We start from the raw sequence: 16049 nt of genomic DNA on the forward strand, positions 1-16049 counted from the left end.
CCATGAAGAACACTACTGTCATTTCTGAGATCTTTGTAAGGCGTACATTACTAGATGGTTAACATCCCTTGAGACCTCCACTTCTGCTTTGTATTTCTTCAGAGTGGAGAGCAGCTTTTGAACTGTAGACATCATATCCTCTGAAATATCGTCTCAATTCTAGACACTCGGCTCTCCAAATCCAGTCTGCCAGCTTGTTTGTAAAGCCTGACCTGAATATGCACTACTTAGTATGTAACATAATGCAACACATGGTTGCAGAATAGTGCATGTCTGTCAATTACTTGGTCTTTTAGGCCCATATCTATACTTTTTTAGTGCCGCATTTGCGCCGCTTTTTGACGCAAAAGCGGCACAAACTTACAAAATACAATTTTATTTTGTAAGTTTGCGCCGCTTTTGCGTCAAAAAATGACGCAAATGAGGTGCTAAAAAAGTATAAATATGGGCCTTAGTGGCTTGGTGCAGTCTACAATTGTAGGGTTGAAAAAGGGTAGGGAGCTCTGTGGAGGGATACCCATAGATTTGCCCTTGTCTGGTACGTTAGTGTGTTGTGGAATGGACGTCGTGTTTTCTCTGTCAATGAGATCCACAGACAGGTGGACCTTGAAACTTGCAGTGCAAATTCAGGTTAAATTAACATATGTATGGGCTTCCTCTGTGGGGTGTATAATAGTGTGGGTCTGTTTACCTCACCTGAATCAGCCATGGAACTGAGATGTGTCATTCAGGTTTCCCTGGACGCCCACATTGCATGGTCACCTTATTCCCTGAGTGACTTTATGGTATGTCAGGAGCCACGACTTACTGCTAATGGCTCTTCAGACAAGGGAAAGCAGTACTCCAAACCTGCTTGTGCTGTGAACATTTCAGGGAAAGAAAGGCTGGCTATATTTGCAGAGTGTTGGTGCAGCTTGGCTGAGGCTTTGCATATGTGGGAAGGGCATTATATAAAAGCACCCGGATAGAAAACTACATTTCCCAGCAGTGCTTGAACTCTCGTGTTGTTTGGAGACAGATTTGACCATCCTACATAGTGGGGGTATAATGCCTCGTTTTTCACGTCATCCTAACTAGGCAGTCATGCAACAATGCTTCTGCAACCAGGGACACAATTTTGGGATAAAGAATGTCATTTTGCAAAGAATAGTTGCTTCCTCTAAAGTTTGTGTATACAGAGACTTATTCTATAAGCCAAGTAATGTTAATAAACAAACTGCCAACTATTTTGAATGTTTGACTTTAAGCATTGCTAAAAGGCTTTAGGATATGTTGATTTAAACATGGGGGTTCACTATCCGAAGAAACAAAAAAAATCTTTAATCAAGAAAATGGTGATACTTGATAAATGTATATGGTTATGCACGACGTACATGAGTTCTTAGCAAGTGATAGTTGAATCTATGCAGATAGCAACCACAGTAAATTAATGCCAATAATTACTTTTCCAATAGCACAAGAGTAAAAAAGAAAGTAAGCTTATGTTTATCAGAGAGTGAATAGTTTAGAAGCTTGAGGTAGTAATTTTACCAAAAGGAAAGAAGTGTTGAACATATACGAATGTAATCATCTCTGTTATATTTCATTCAAGAAATCACACCAGAACTCAGAGAGCCAGTTATATACAGATAAAGTCAAGGTATTTTCTTTTAGTATTAAGGATAGATGCTGACCATTAATGGCAGATTATTCTACTATTTCACGTTGACTTTAAATACCCACTCCGACCTGGTGATTTCAGTGTCCAGTAGAGTTACAAGTCAAACTTCGTTTCCCCTTTTCATTCCCCTTTTCATTTCTGTCAATGGCCCTTATATTCTCTTTGTACGTGGTCATTACGGGAGGCGGTGAGAGATGGAAGAGAGCTTCACTCACATTGCATTAAGAGTACAGGGTTAGTCCTGTCTGACACTCCTGGTGATAGATGGGCAGTGTAAACTGTTACTGGCCCCTGTGTCATTGTTCTTCTGTAGAGGCAAGGGTTGACATATCAGTCAAGTGGCTTGATATTTTTGCATCTGGAGTTATATCCATTGTCTAGCTTGTATAAAATAATCTGGGTAGTATTCCAGCTCGTTCTGTGTCCAGTAGTTCCTCTGTTTTCCTGCACCCAAATCCCCTCATATTTCAAAAGGGCCTTATAATCAGATCCCTGTTGTAGGTTTTTTTGCATCTAATTTTATATGACAGATGCTTCTCTCCGACCTTGGAATATTGTACTTCTTTATGTCTAATATCCCTAAGTGAGATCTCTAAGTGATTCATTTTGTTGTCTTCCTATGTGTGGTAGGGTCTACTCAGTGGGGTGATGCGTTTTTCATACGTTTGTCGTAAATTAGCTCAATGGGCAATAATTAAGGTCAGTGTGGTATGTTGAAAGGACAACAGTCCGACCAGCAGGAAAAAAGAAGGCAAGAATAGATGACAGACAGATCAGACAAGCTTAATATTAGTTATGGTGGTTGAGTTGATGTATTTTTCTTCTGCAGTGTATGGATGAAAATGCCTTCAATGGCCCAAAGAAAATCAAAAATGCTAGACACGAGGCCTTTGAAGAGAAGCCAAACCTATAGGAGAAATTAGCTTTCCAGAAATCTTTTGTTACATGGATATGAGCACCAAGGCCCTTTATATTCATAGGAACAGTATATTCTCATCAATACAGCCTTGGCATTTTAACTTTGAATGGATGCTCACTACCAAGCCCATCCAGGTTTCTGCCTTTTTCAAACAGTAGGGAAGCACTTGGCAACAATATCGACCATCGATTCCACATGCCGATGTATTGAGATTTGAGTTGAGAAGTGGACTCAAATCTTCATCTTTTCTGACTCTCTATAGATGTGCAGGGCACTTACCCACCTTGATAGAGAAAGATGCAGATACCAGGGAAAGGGAAGTGAAATACAGAAGGGCTTGCCTTTGCAGGACAGCACTGGTAGACTGAATTACTGTTGCATTCCAGACTGGTAAGCTGCATGTCTTAGCAGATGGCACTTTATGTTTGCTACGAGTAAGGAGGATAAGGATAAGAGCCTTAGAACCAGGAAGGAGTGGAAAAAGATAGAATATGTATAATAATCTTACCCTGTTCCAAGGCAGAGGGCACAATGTTGAGACCAGATGTCAACAAGGATACCAGCGCTGATCCCAGGGACACCAAAAAGCAGGTCATTTTGCACAGCAGCAGTAACACAAGACAGACCAACAAATATTGACAAACAGAGAAGCGGAATTTCACAAGCAAAGACGGCAAGAATGAGACAATAAGGGAACTGAGTCAGAAAAAACACAATAATAGTGTTGGGACGCTAAGCCCTGTAGATGAACCTTACAGGCCCAGAGAGCCAATGCAATCAAAATTTTTTGCCAATCACAGGGCCAGGTTTGCAGTGGTGCTAAATATGCTTTGTCACAGATGGCCTGGAAATAACTGGTAGGTAGTGGTCTATCTGTTCTTATGTGCCACTGTCCTATCTTCCATAGCCATCATCCTTTCCTGGTTTATATCAGGTAACTCAGTAATTCCCTTGGAGAATAACTCCCTCTTCTTGCACAAGATTTAACTATATGAGGCATCATGTAAGTCCTTCACTGCTTCTCTGTGTGTGGAAATTCTGACAGGCTGATAATAATTTTCAAATTGAGGATATTCTGGCCATACTCCTAAAAATGTGGAATTTCCTGATATTTTCTAGCTTAAAGTGATTTTGAGCAATTTTGAGGTTGCAAAATTAGTTAGGGGAAAACAATGTTATTCTCCTTGAATGCTGAAGCTTACCAAAGGATCTGTGAACATTCACTTCAGATAAAACCCTCTTTCCATCTCAAAATGTTAAGGAGATGACAACTTGATCCCTGTCACTCATAAATACAATAATTTGTATTATCTTTTGCAATCAAGACAGGGTTTGCGTGCTGTGTCAAATATCCAGGACAACAACTTCTCATTCAAGAAAGGACAGACACCACTTCCAGTAGAGTGTATGAAGAGCATAAAGAAATTACTGCACCATGAATAAGGGAACTGCATACTTGTGACCACATGGGATTACTGTAAGGAAATCTGTTGGTTGTCAGTGGACTTCTATAATTTCCCTATATGTGATATCTACGAATACCTCAGCAGGGTACTTTAATTCTTTTGATTTTGATTGAATAATACCAGTCCTAGAAAAGTAGCTTTCAATAGACTTTGAAGAGCATGTGCTATATTAAAGGAAAAGCTAGGGCAGTGGCGCTCTCCGCATAGCAGTTTGTTCTGGTCTATAATGGCAGTGTTGGCAGCCTTTGAAAAACAAGATGGACTCCTTGAAATTGGCACTATTGGATGATTTGCCAAAGAGGGTTTATTGGGCTGAGGGAGGAAGCCAAATATTACATTTTCCATTGGTATTCACTTGAGAAATTCTTGAGAAGCAAGAATGCAAAACCACCATTTTGAAGACAATGCTCAGATGACCAAATGCAAGTTTGAATGTTCTCTGTAAATATGAAATTGATCCTAACCAAGAGTCGATAGTAGTGCCCCGGAGGTGCGGTGGACATTTGCACCATCTTCTTCCACCCAAGGATACTTAGCTATAATAGAAAGGGTCACTGATATTTGTGTGGCCCCTACATAATACCACTTATGTGGGTGCACAGTGCATGCCTGTGCTGCTCCATGGGTTGCACACCCATTTGCATATAATTGTGGTTCCATGCAAATGATAGAATGCCTTTGCCTATAGGGCACTAACTGTAGGCTGCATAGGAAAGTGCACACAGTCAGTCATGCCACCCACCTATGAAATGCCAAATGCAGGCTATTACAGCAGCATTGAACGAAGGAGTGGCACTTTTAAGTGGCACCTTCTCTGCTGTATTCTCTGTAAAAGGCCGAACGCGATGCTCATCCTCAAATTGCGAGTCGGTACCGACTCGCAATTTGGGGATGTGACTCGCAAATAGGAAGGGGTGTTCCCTTCCTATTTGCGACCGCATCGCCATGCTGAGTTGCTTTGTGACCGCGAATGCGGTCGCAAACCAACTCGCAGTTACCACCAGTGGCACACTGGTGGTAACTCATTCGCAAAAGGGAAGGGGTCCCAATGGGACCCCTTCCCCTTTGTGAATGCCGAAAAAATTATTTTTTCAGATGAGGCAGTGGTCCTATGGACCACTGCCTACTCTGAAAAAAACGAAACCAAATGGTTTCGGAAGTTTTTTCATTTTGCAACTCGTTTTCCTTTAAGGAAAACGGGCTACAAAATGAAAAAAAAAACTGCTTTATTGAAAAAGCAGTCACAGAGATGGAGGTCTGCTGACTTCAGCAGGCCACCATCCCTGTGAGTGCAGGGACTCGCTATAGGGTCGCAAACTGCGACCCACCTCATGAATATTGATGAGGTGGGTCTTTGCGACCCCATAGCGAGTCGCAGAAGGTGTCTGAGACACCTTTCTGCATCCCATTTTGCGAGTTGCAAATTGCGAGTCGGTCAGACTCGCAATTTGCAAGTCGCAAAATTTTAGTTTACTACATCTGGCCCTTAGTTCCTTATGAGCGCTGTCATGAAACTACACTACCTAGAAAGAGATGTGTGCAAACATCCAAAGGAAGTTGCGCAGCCGTTGATGATCCTCTGCTGACTGAGAGCTCTTGAGCCAGAAAAATAATGGCAACACTGCAACTCCCTGAGAAATGGAGTGGCAGGTATTGATTGGTCCAAACAGGAGTCAATCACTGAGACATCCTTCAGTGATTATTTAGCAGTCATAGGTTGGCTGCTGGTAAGACTGGTTTGGTGAATTCAGCAAATGTGGGTTTTCAGGGAAAACCAATTATACCATATTTGAGTTTTTCCCTTTTGTAACGTTACAAAAACTCTGCAAGTAAAAAATAGACATGTCGCAGCTTTTTATGTGCAGAGTTCTCCACCCCGACTGCCAAATCTCCGCAGTCGTAAAATTACTAGTAAATCGTAGTTTGGGTTTTTAAATCAAATGTAAACTCACACAAAAGTGTACGTTTGTCTTCGTGAATCAGGACCAATGCTTTGGTATTGATACTTTGTTGTTAACTTGGAGTAAAAAAGCAACAAATGCTTGTAGACGAAAGATAATACATTGAGAACAAAAACAAAGTGGGGTTCGGACTTTTCCGAGCTAAAATGTAATATTCACAGTACAGAACTCTGTACTGTGATAATCCAATATCTAGGACGTGCACAAGACATCTGGGCCCAACCCATTTTTATACCTCGACTTCATTTTAAGAATGTGGAGACCACCAGAGGAAGGATGTGGATTGACACTCCCAGAAACCGAGCTCTGATAGGTCATCAAAATTCATGGGTAAATGCCCAGGAACGCTCATGCACCATCCATGGATGCAAAATAATGCAAGGCAGCGCAATGGTTTTGTACATGAGGGCCTTACTCTTTTGTGAGCGAGTGCATGCCCCCAAACCCTTCCCTGTCCCTGCCTAAGGCCTTACTTATTCCTCCTTAACACATTCCTATTTAGTAGACGGTATACTTCTTTTTCAAGCCACCCTCGTGCCTCCCACATTTACTATTAAGTGGTAAACCTATATGTGTGAGGATCTAGAAAAAGACAGGACAGGTTGAGGTAAAGATCCACACTTGTAGATTTGTGAATAGTATTGGGGAAATCCTCATACATATATTTTCACTACTTAGTAGTAAATGTGTGAGGCACTGGGTAGTAAGTGGAATTTGGGGGCGAACTTGATACAACATAGGTGGGGTTTAAAATGAATGAAGGAAGACCAAAGGGAGGATTAAGGAGGGCTTTTGGAAGGAACAGGCAGACGTCCACAAAAAAGTAAGCCCATTCCTATTCACAAACTGTACTTCTAAAGTTACTATGGTGAGAAAGGACCCAAAACATTTGTAAATATCTTCCGGGAATGGAATAACAAATGTATGTTATGTAAATATGTGCAATTGTAAAATTGTGTGATGCATAGTAATAAAACAACTCACCAGTATGCTGTCTAGATAACATCAAATGAACAAATCCTGGAATCCAAAGCGAAGCAGGCATCAACAAGCATAGGGACATTCTGAAGTCTAAATCCCAACAAATACTGCCAAACAAAGGGGGTTTCTGGGATCCAAAACCGAAAACCAACACTGTTCAGCAAAGGGGAATTTTGTAATGCAAAAACGGAACTGGCTATCATCAAACTTGGGGGCATTCTAGGATCCAAAACCCAAACAACAATAGTGGGTGGGCAGAACTCCATACAGCACCATTTTAAATGTTGCCTGGAATTTGTGGGCAGTTGAATGAATGCCATCTTGTTAAGATCCAACACCGATTAGACCATTGTTTTTGGTGACTTCCTTCTGATACCTTTACTGGTGACCCTAGTCTCTGGGCACTTGTCCTACTCCCATCTCCGGTGCTCACAATCTATGAGTATTGTTTTGATTGCAAACTTTATTTTGAGGCACATATCAACAACCTTATGGTTACTTGTTTCTGCATGGTGAAGATCTTGAAGAAAATCATGCCATTTATGTTCAGTTCCTACAGGAAAACTCTGGTCCAATCTCTAATCATGAGTAGATTGGGATTACTGTAACTCCTTGTTTGTACGTCTTTCTGCTCATCTTTTTCATAGGCTACAGCTTATAGGAAATGCAGAAGCCAGACATATTTTGGGTCCTTCTAAATTAGTCTGGATCTCTTTTAATCATACTAGCTTCTTTGGCTTCCAGTCCGCAAGAGATGCATCTCCAAGAATCCCTTTTTTTGTTACAAGGCATTTAATGGCTCCTCATCCACCAGCGATATCACTTCACTGTTCTGTAGCTTCCCTCTCTAAACCGCTGCACTTCACTTCCTGCCATCTTGCTATCCTACGCAGGGTTTGCAGAGTGTTGACTTTTTCAGCTATAAGCAATAACTCTCTCTTCCTATCCATTCCAATGCCAGGACACAATTTGGCATTCACTCACTTAATGAACCCCAAATCAATGTCCATCAATCAACTTTCCCAATAATTTGATACCATATTTTTGTTTCACAATAGCTGGTCCAGGAGATAGGTGATCACAGCAAGGGATGAGCGGAACTCACAGAGTTTCACTCCATGGAATTCCGCGGAGTTACATAAAAACTCCCTGAGATTCCTTTGGAGTTTCGCAAGCAAACAGAATCGGGCACATCGAGCTGCTCATGCTGGTTTTTATCTCCGAGAGCTTCTTTCACACTGTAAAAATAGCATAAAAGGCACCACACAGCACACCAGAAGGTGCTGCTTCTTTCTGCTGCTCGAGTAAATTGTGTACTCAAGTGGCAGCTTTATGGATAAGGAGTCCTTGCTACAGGATGAACGTAATAAGAATTCATCATATTGGTTGCTAAATTACCATCTTAGAAAACAACCCTTAAATCAAATACTAAGATAGAAAGGCTCTACATGTTTTAAAATACCAAGGGTGTACTACAGGGATATCTCAGAAATATGGTGCAGCGGAAAGAATGGTATTTGCTCAGCTTTGTTATCACGCTCCACTTTCCAAGATATCATTCCAGGTCGCTTTGGCACATACCAAGGCCCAAGTGCATATTTAGCCACACCTCTTTGTAGGAGGATATAGAAGGCAGTACACAAGCAAACTGTGTTCTAACAGCCATTTATTAAAAATAATGTTCAGGCTTAGAATGGGATATTTTGTCAATTTTCCTAGGAAACAGCCTCCATTCAGTAGTTGTAACTGGAATTCCCACTGATGTTTATATTTCTTTGTTTCTTATTTGTTTGTATCCCTTCTGACTTCTGGCATCTCTTGTGAGTTTCCCAGGAGTGTACAAATAGGGTTCCTTCAAGATATCAAAACAGAGGCAGGTATAAGCTCTCAAGTATTATCCTTATTGAGACACATCTCCCACCTCCTATTGTGCACACTTCTTGTTTCACTGTTGCAGTTGTCCTTAAAATCAGGACGTTGACTCCCACCTTCCCATGCCTTAATAAGATAATATGCCTAATAGTGCAAGACCACTCAGCCAGTTGATGCCACAATTTGTGCAAATTCCTGATATCTATCTGCAAAACATGTCCGTGGCCATGGCCTCCCCTTGGGACCATAGCATCAGCGACTGCAGTACATCTCTGAATGAAGTGTGTCCTGTTTGTGCTTTTCTTCTCCATTCTTCTGATTCACCACTCTCCCTCAACAAGTTAATATCTCTGGTCTTCATTCCTGTGGTCTCCATTTTTTTCCCTCTGGTACCGCCTCCTTCCTCCGCTTCCAAACTTTTGTCTCCCTCATTCTTGTTCTCCTCACTCTTCTCCTCTGAGCCTTGTCCTCTTCCTCCATCTCCTCTGTTATCAGCCTCTTTTGCCCTCCTTTAAAGTGATGTTTGAAACACTTGGGCCTGTAGCCTCGTTTTGCCTGCAACCACTCAATAGCTGTCATCTAGACTGCTTCCTTCTCATGGTCATATCTGTTTTTCTGTGGCTACATTGAGTATGATGTTTCCCTGTTACATAACTACCTCCATAAGCAGTGGCCAATCAGGCCCTTCTAAAAATGTATTTGTTCAATAAAAACAGTAGAATTGCTAAGACCAAGGAATGATCCTAGTGTTAGTGCCCTTATGCTTTAATAACCATACCAACGGGCAAGATCAGTAAAGAAATAAGAATGTTCGGCCTAGGAAATAGTACTGTAATACTTCAACCACCCATTTCCTAGTCAAACATTCTTTCTCAACTTTTGAATATGCCTTTCTTAGGGAAGCAATTTGCGACTGATAAAGTCTATGGGTCTCAACTCTTTGGCTTCCACTAGCTGTGATAACTTACCTCCTAACCTAACCCCTTGATGCACAATAAAAATTTTGTTGACATTGAGGCAGGTAAAGACTGGATCTTGACTTAACATTTGTTTAAAACTCTTTATAGAGTCATCATTCTGAGATAGGACTGTGTTTTGTTCTTCCTTATGTCAATGTTTTGTGAGTGGACTAGAGACATATGCAAAATGAGGAATGAACCTACTGAAATATCCAATAGGCACAAGAAAAGCTTTCACTTCCTTTTGAGTATGAGGAGGTGGTCTGATCTGAATTACCTATACTTTATCTACCTGGAGTGTTATCTGTCCCCTTCTGATGGAATATTCTAAATATTTGATTTAATTGATGGCCAGTTTACTTTTTGCAGTTAAACTTGTAGTCCTGACTGCATGATAGGCATAAGTACATCCCCCAAGTGTTGAAGGTATGCCTCCCAGTTATGACTGAATATCACAATATTATCAGAGTAAGCAGCGGAATTGGGAGTTATGTGTTTTAATATAATGTCCATCGGCCTTTGCAGGACTCTGAATTGGTAAAGTCCTTATGAGGTTGAAAAGGCTGTCTTTTACCTGGCAACAGGTGTAAGGGGATCCTGCCAATATCCCTTAGTCATGTCAATCACCGTGCAGGAACCTTGTCCTGGTGTTAATATTAGTTCATTAATCCTTATCAAAACATGACAATGCACTGGTGTGAATCAATGCAAAACCTGATACTTCCATCAACTTTAGGTACTAGGAATAATTGGAATGTCACTCATTCATAGAGGGGTCGATTATTTGGACCACTAACATTTTTGTACATTCTCTTAGACTGTTTGCCAATGAGCTTCCAGAATCCTATAAGGTTTTTATTCAACCACTTGCAGAGGCTTAGTGATAATATCATGCTGTTTCAATCTGCATAGTCCAGTTTTTCAGAAAATAGATCATACCATTTTTTACTAATTACTTTAGTTTTTGCCTTTTAAACAATTTTTGGCCAAATGGAATGGGGGAATCGTTGCGGTAGAATAGGTAAGATTAAGGGTTTTAGCTAGGGGCTTAGAATTTGTCAATATATCTGGATAAGTTTGTACTTCCCAGGGTTCCTCCCATTTCTTCAGGAGATTTACACAGTATATTTTTCCACTCTTATGTCTGTGGAATAGATATCTTATATGCTGCACAAATTATTTGTTGTAAGACTTTATAAGGACCCTGATATTGGGTTAGGTATTTATCCTCCACCCATGTTAAGAAGATTAGGACATACTTCCCTGATTAAAACTCTCTGTGATTAGTATTTTTATCGTACTGACCTTTTTGTTTAATTTGGGATATATATCCAGCTTCAGTCTGACTTGTTCACATAAGGAATTTAGGGTCTGATTTAATTCTTGGTTGTAAGGATACTCCAACACAACAGCGACAGAGTATCCTTACCCCCAAGAATATGGTCTGCCTGCCCAATTTAGATGCAGCAGACCATATGGTTAATCATGGCAGAGACTACTCCGTCTTCACCCTGATGAAATCCTCCCAATAGCCCTGCGGATTGATGGCAGCCGAGTGCAGCCCTGTAATTCCACCCACCAGATTTCAATGGGTAGAATTAGAGGAAAATGTTCACTGCCTGTCACCGCCAGGAAAACTTTGGTGGTAAGGGCCAATGAAAACTGCTAAATGCCCTCTTCGTCATGGGAGAGTCTCCCATGGTGAGAGGAACATTTTCTTTTGTATTTTCAAAAAGAAAATCCCACTTTGGTATTTTCTTATTGAAAATACAAAAGAAAACAGTTTGCCACATTGCTCCATCATGTTGACGGGACTGTGCCCCACACTTCACAATGAATTGACAGGGATCGCAATGGCAGCGGTTCCTGCCAGTGCTTTAAGAAATTACCTCCTGCTTGGCAGTCATTTCATTTCTCGATTTGGAGGGCAGACCTCCATCAGAGTGGCAAAACGGCCACCACCAACTTTTAAATTAGGCCCTTAGTTTGTGTTTGAGCATTAGAATGAGCTTTAATCAGCTGTGACCCTCATCATCTTCCTTCTCCCAGTGTCCTGCTGCAATTTCTAGAAATGTCTGGGGTTGTCTCAAAAAGTAGTTCAAAGGAAGAGAATCCAGTGGATTCTTGAGTATGACAGCTGATGTTCTATAAGACTAAGAAAAATCCTGTCCTAATGCCTTCTATATTCTTCCATAATTTTCTGTAAAAAGATCCTAATGGCTCTGTTACATCTCTTAACCAATCTCTCTGTCTGAGGGCGGTAGACTGCCACACAAATTAGGTGGATTTCTAACAAAGTACAGATTTGGGTCCTCAGCTTTGACATAAAAGGATTACGTTGGTAAGTTAATAACTCCTTTTGAAATCCTACCCAGAAAAAGAAAGCATGAGCTATTATCAAAGTTTTCTTACTAAGTAAGTGAAAGGAAATGTCTCTTTTTGCATGATCACCCCCAAAGGTTTGGACTGCTACCGATGGTATTTTAACTCTGAGAGTGCACTGTGACCTGCTAACAGGATCTCAGTGCCAGTGCTCCGACCCTTAAAAGTGTAATGTCAGTTTGGCTTATACTCAACTGGCATTCCTTTACTACTTATATGTTCCTAATATATGGTACCAGGGTTACTCAGGGCCTGTAAGTTAAAGTGTCCCACCAGGGCTATCTGGTGGTGTAATCCACCAGTAGCAAAGGATAATGATGCCTCTTGATTGAGGAAGTTAATAGGGCCACTAAATCCAGTCCTACCTTTTAGAATGGAATATCAGTTCCCTAAAGTGGCTGGTGAAGTGTCTTTGGTTGTTCAGGGGAGTTTCATAACTGACAATTCTTACAGGACAGACAACATTTTCTGATGTCAGGATTGCCAAGGTAGTTTTCTTACATATTGAGACCGTAGCGGTCAACGTTTCGGTTTATCATGGAGATTACTGACTGTGAATTTATTTCTTCACTCTGTTTTGCTGACAAAGTTGGATATGTTGTCTTTTTGTTGGAATTGCAGAATGTTTTTCTCCAGTGCTGACGTGGACAGTGAACTAGTCTGGTGGAGTAAAGTTGAGACATAGAACTAGACCACTGCGTTTACTTACTTATATTTACCTATCTGTACATTTTTTGTTTTTTATCTTTCTTCTTCAATATATGTTTGTAGAATTACTTTCTGGCTCTATCCACCACCGTTCTGGCCTGGTGAAGGTCAACATTAATTTAAATGAGCGGAATTAAAATCTTATTTTCTCAATTATTTAGAAACAATTGATGAAATCCCACCTTATAAGAAAAAAATATTTGTTTATTCACTAGGTCTAGAAGGATTGAAAGTGTATGAACATCGGTCTAAAGATATAGGAGGTGGGGATGTGAATGTGTGTGAGAAAGTTGTTGGGCCAAATGCACTTCTTTTTGTTTTGCAACTCACAATTTGCGATCCATTTGGAAATTGCAAATTGAGAGTCGCAAAACAAAATGTGTTAAGTACACTGTTTGCGATTCCCAATTGGGTCTCAAATTACCTACCTCGTAAAAGGAAAACGGGATGCATTTCAAAAAGAAAAATTAAACATTTTCTTTTCATTTTTTTCATTGTAGGTAGTGGTCCTCGGGACCACTGCCTTATCTGAAAAAAATATTTCCACTACCATTCACAAAGCGGAGGGTGTCCAGTAGAGACACCCTTCCCGTTTGCAAATGGGTTAGCACCATTTTGAAATTGGTGTTAACTGCAATTGTTTTGCAACTGCATTCAAGGCCACAAAACAATCATACATACCATTCAGATTCCGTTTTAGGAAGGGACGCCCTGAACTCGCCCCTTCCTAATACCAAATCGCATAACCCAAATTGCGATTGGGTACAAGTTATCGATTTGCAATTTGGGCTTTGTACATCCCAAAAGCATTTTTCTAGTCGCAAATGGATAGATTCTGCAAATCAGCCCGTTTGCGCCTCGAAAAATGCTTTGTACATGTGGCCCTTAGTGATTTTGATACCTATTTTGCTCCTATTGTTTGCATAGGTATTACAAGATACACATTTTTCCAAAGGAAACAAGAGGAAAATGAAACAATTGATGAATAGTCACTATCCCTAAAACATTATCTCCGGATTCAAAATTTGGCAGTTTACAAGAGGATCTCATTAAAGGTCAAATTGTCATGCACTCTAGACATCAGATTATCCAAGTGCTGTTATAGTTAAGTGGGGATTCAGAAGATTCTTGCTAATGTAAGAAAGGCTGAACATTCTAGCAGAAGTGTTAAAGCTATAAACATTGGTTTGAAAGAAAGCTATGATGAGGTAGTAGGGTAAGTAAAGGGTAGGGATAGTAAGAATTTTCAAACAGTTGAAGTCTCAAAAGTCTATTATTGGGGTAAGAAATGCTAGCACGCCCGGTCCTTAGTAAGTAAACTTACAAGGGGACGCGTATAGGTCAATCAACCTCTTGAATCGCATGGAGTATCCTAGACGTGTAGTGACCACTGAATCAGAAATCAACATCAATAACCAAGATAAGCACTTTATGAAACCACAATAGAGATCATACTAATAAGAAATATTAGTTAACACATTTTATTCCCTATTGCTTACAATTCTAGGTCATCTAGTTAGTTCAAAGTTTATTCAGATCGATTCTTTATTAATTCATCAGTTAAAGGACATTATCTTTTGAAGAAAACATAAGCGACAAAGCAACACCATAAGCTATGGATATCAGCATTAACAATGTAATTCAGCCCTAAAGTTCATCAGTCATTTGTCACTGTCCACGTCACCCCTAACAGCCTACCTAACCAAGATTAGCATTAGCATGGGGGTCTTCATGTGAAAACAATTTAGAGTAAAACATTAATTTGGAAAAATCTACCTAAGATTGAATCTCTGTGAAACAGCGCAGTTGGTACCTAGAAGAAAAGGCACAAAATCATCAGTCACATCATCATAGCTACCTATCCAGGATGGATCAGCAACAAGTCAGTCTTCATCCTCAGGTCATCAATAGTCAGGTACACATCAGGCTCACAGAGTATGAGCCCAATATCAGCACCTCAGCAGTGTCTCCTGACGTCATCAACTTTCTCCTCGCAGTTCTGATTCCTCACCCTTTGTCCTGACTTTTTATTAGGGTCTCCCAGTCCATCCCACTAATTGCTAATTGGTCAGTCTATCGGAAGTTATGACTCTAACCTATAGTTTTTGTTTACCAAATCTTTGAGTTTGCATATGTCTTGTGTCCCATAAAACTGATTGGTTCTTTTTGCGATGAGAACATCATCCGGCTTATCAGGTAACAAAATTGTTGCATACGAGTCTTCAGTCAGTGCCTCTATTGTTCAAGTCCTGGGAAAGTACATTTAGCCTACACTACACATAATTGTATCAAACTGTCTTCATCATCTCCTGTCCGTTGGTACATTTGCAGAATGTTCTAGCTGAGCGGCTTGAACTCTGAGCGGTTCAAGGTTGCAATCCTCGGTTACCAGTCCTTTGTAAGGCGTTCAAATTCTCCATGTTCAGAGCAAGCAAGGCCCAGTGAAACCAGGCCCTTAGTCCGGCTAATTTAAGAAAATGAATTAATATAAAACATAGGTTATACATTTCGTTATGACATATTAGTGCATTTTTCTTATAAATTTTTCATTACTTTGCATCTTTTAGTTATTTTAGTACACATGGTGATCACTCCCTGAAGGCACATTTTCAAACGCTCACACCATTTTTCTACAATTAATTTCTCTATGCATATTTCTCATTAATAAACACACACATAAGTCATTACAAATTTCTTAATTAACATACCTGCTCCTTCAGAAGCAAACTAGAGAAAGATATAGATGCTGTATTTGTGAAATCCCATTTGGCCCATGACAAGACATGTCCAGCTTTTGAGCAAAAGTGTTCTTCTTGTGGATTGTTACTAGGACATTTTTCTAAAAGTGCAGGAAAAAACTAAAAACATATCCAATGTATTGATGATGACAGTTAAAACAAGAAGACTTAAACCAGATAAATATTACTGATGGTAAGTAATCATTTGTTTTGAATGTAATGGAAATGATATGAAGAAAAAGGAACCTTTATGTTCCATGAGTATTTGTGGGGTCAAGATTATAATGTATGTGGATTCAGGGTCCCCGTACACTAATTTAATGAAGAGGCTTGGCTCAATACGTTCACTCACAAGTAAGCTGGGTGAGAAATTGAATGAACTTGAAATTAGTCCTGGGGGTTA

This window comes from Pleurodeles waltl, chromosome 3_1 (assembly GCF_031143425.1).
Source record: "Pleurodeles waltl isolate 20211129_DDA chromosome 3_1, aPleWal1.hap1.20221129, whole genome shotgun sequence".
In the NCBI taxonomy this organism is placed as follows: domain Eukaryota; kingdom Metazoa; phylum Chordata; class Amphibia; order Caudata; family Salamandridae; genus Pleurodeles; species Pleurodeles waltl.